Source organism: Ostrea edulis, chromosome 5 (genome assembly GCF_947568905.1).
Source record: "Ostrea edulis chromosome 5, xbOstEdul1.1, whole genome shotgun sequence".
Classification (NCBI taxonomy): Eukaryota; Metazoa; Mollusca; class Bivalvia; order Ostreida; family Ostreidae; genus Ostrea; species Ostrea edulis.
Genome location: NC_079168.1, coordinates 76,714,286 through 76,717,901, shown reverse-complemented (window position 1 = coordinate 76,717,901; position 3,616 = coordinate 76,714,286).

Sequence of the window (3,616 nt, the reverse complement as noted above, 5' to 3'; positions counted from 1 at the left end):
ACAATAATAGTAAGGTCTTCCGCAGGAGACGGAAGACCTTAATAATGAAGAAGAAGAACGCGAACAATAATAGTAAGGTCTTCCGCAGTAGACGGAAGACCTTAACAACTAGTACTGATTGTAACGGGGACCGTTACAGATGTTCCCCAAACATTCCCCCATTTAGCAAGTGGTGTCATTTATTTCAGTACAAGTGGTTTTGACCTTTGCAAACTGTGAAACATGTGAATATATAACTATCTTATAACGTTCAGTCCATTTCATGCTACTACAAATCAGTTATAAAGATCTGAGAGTTTTGTGCACGTACGTGCATGCACGTGCATATACATAATTCGACCATCTCGATACATTACAAGTCTTACTATATGAGTACAAGAGAAGTTTCACAACTGTTCAATGAAAAACGAGAAATTAACGGCAACTCAAAACTACAAAGACCGAAATCAATACACGTGCATACACGTGCGCGTGAGTACCACACAACAATTTTGTTGATGCTAATCAATAGACATTTGAACAATATACTTACTATATGAATTTGGTATCGATCGCTTCCCTCTTAAGAAAGTTATTGGGATTTCAAAATCGTCCAATCAGAATTAAGTACACGTGCATGCGCGTGCAGGGAAGTGATTTTGAGACTATTAATAAATTGACACGCCCAAAACATACCTGCAACCTAATTTTCAAACCTATTCATTGCAATCTCAAAATGTTATAGACCAATACTCAAATTTAGACGTCAAAAATTACAATGCACGCGCATTCACGCGCACGTGATTTTGATAATGGAAAATTTGTTGACACCATTTCACAGACATTCATATCATAGATCCTCAGGGTAAATTTGAATTCATTTCAGTTTTTAATTCAATAGTTATGACCATTTTAGTACCCGAAAAATGAAAGAAAAGCTATGCACGTGCATACACGGGCACGTGAGTATGACTCAGCATCAATCTTGATGTCATTCAATAGACATTTGATAGATATACCTACAGTATAAATCTCATATTGTTTCCATCATTTATAAGAAAGTTATGGCGATTTGAAAATCGTCCAATCACAATTTAGCACACGTGCATGCACGTGCCGGATGGTAATTATGACTATACACTTTTGTTAAGAATATCAAGATACATATACAATACAAGTTTGAAAAGATTTTGACAAAAAACAAAAAAGTTATTGTCATTGAAAGAATTGAACCTTCAAAAGACAATACACGTGCGTGTGCATGCGCGTTTGCAATTTTTATTACATCTATCAGTAGATATTTGACATGTCTACCTATCCTGTAAATATTATTAAATTTCCTTGATTGGCATGAATGTTATAAACGGTTTTGTATTATCCAATCAAATTGAAGCACACGTGCATACGCGTGCAGAATTGAAATTTTGACGATGCCAAACAGTTAACGGTCCCATGTTATACCTACGATATAAATATCAAACGATTTCATTGAAAAATAAAAAAGTTAGACTGATTCTAAAGTTTGTAAACAAAAAATCCAATGCACGTGAATGCACATGCATGCATTTTCAGACAAAATGACATTCGTTCCGCACATCTACATATGCTATACTATCATCCTAAAAAGGTTTCATATTGATCCCTTGAGTAGTTTCTGAGAACACTCGTGGACAAAAAAGTCCCAAGAAGAAAGAAAGAATAATAATAATAACTAGTACTTATTGTAACGGGGACCGTTACAGATGTTCCCCAAACATTCCCCCATTTAGTAAGTGGTGACATTTATTTCAGTACACGTTGTTTTGACCATTGCAAACTGTGTAGCATGTGAATATATAACTATCTTATAACGTTCAGTCCATTTCAAACTAGTTCAAATCAGTTATAAAGATCTGAGAGTTTTGTGCACGTGCACGTACGTGCATGCACGTGCATAAAAATAATTCGACCATCTCGATACATTACAAGTCTTACTATATGAATACAAGAGAAGTTTCACAACTGTTCAATGAAAAACGAGAAATTAACGCAACTCAAAACTACAAAGACCGAAATCAATGCACGTGCATACACGTGCGCGTGAGTACCACACAACAATTTTGTTGATGCTAATCAATAGACATTTGAACAATATACGTACTATATGAATTTGGTATCGATCGCTTCACTCTTAAGAAAGTTATTGGGATTTCAAAATCGTCCAATCAGAATTAAGCGCACGTGCATGCGCGTGCAGGGAAGTGATTTTGAGACTATTAATAAATTGACAGGCCCAAAACATACCTGCAACCTAATTTTCAAACCTATTCATTGCAATCTCAAAATGTTATAGACCAATACTCAAATTTAGACGTCAAAAATTACAATGCACGCGCATTCACGCGCACGCGATTTTGATAATGGAAAATTTGTTGACACCATTTCATAGACATTCATATCATAGATCCTCAGGGGAAATTTGAATTCATTTCCGTTTTTAATTCAATAGTTATGACCATTTTAGTACCCGAAAAATGAAAGAAAGGATATGCACGTGCATACACGGGCACGTGAGTATGACTCAGCATCAATGTTGATGTCATTCAATAGACATTTGATAGATATACTTACAGTATAAATTTCATATTGTTTCCATCATTTATAAGAAAGTTATGGCGATTTGAAAATCGTCCAATCACAATTTAGCACACGTGCATGCACGTGCCGGATGGTAATTATGACTGTACACTTTTGTTAAGAATATCAAGATACATATACAAGACAAGTTTGAAAAGATTTTGACAAAAAACAAAAAAGTTATGGTCATTGAATTAATTGAATATTCAAATGTCAATGCACGTGCGTGCGCATGCGTGTTTGCAATTTTTGAAACTTAGGTTTGTAGATATTTATAATCTTTACCTATCCTGTAAATATCATCAAATTGTCTTAATTTTGATGAAAGTTATAAACGGTTTTGTATTATCCAATCAAATTGAAGCACACGTGCATGCGCGTGCAGAATTGAAATTTTGACGATGCCAAACGGTTAAGGGTCTCAAGTTATACCTGCAATATAAATATCAAACGATTTCATTGAAAAATAAAAAAGTTAGACTGATTCCAAAATTTGTAAACAAAAACTCCAATGCACGTGCATGCACATGCATGCATTTTCAGACAAAATGACGTTCGTTCCGCACATCTACATAGAGTATTCTATCATCCTAAAAAGCTTTCATCTTGATCCCTTCAGTAGTTTCTGAGAACACTCGTGGACAAAAAAGGGTGACAAGAATAAAGAAAGAATAATAATAATAACTAGTACTTATTGTAACGGGAACCGTTACAGATGTTCCCCAAACATTCCCCCATTTAGTAAGTGGTGACATTTATTTCAGTACAAGTGGTTTTGACCATTGCAAACTGTGTAGCATGTGAATATATAACTATCTTATAACGTTCAGTCCATTTCATACTAGTTGAAATCAGTTATAAAGATCTGAGAGTTTTGTGCACGTGCACGTACGTGCATGCACGTGCATATAAATAATTTTAGAAGTCTTACTATATGAGTACAAGAGAAGTTTCACAAGTGTTCAATGAAAAACGAGAAATTAACAGCAACTCAAAACTACAAAGACCGAAATCAATGCAC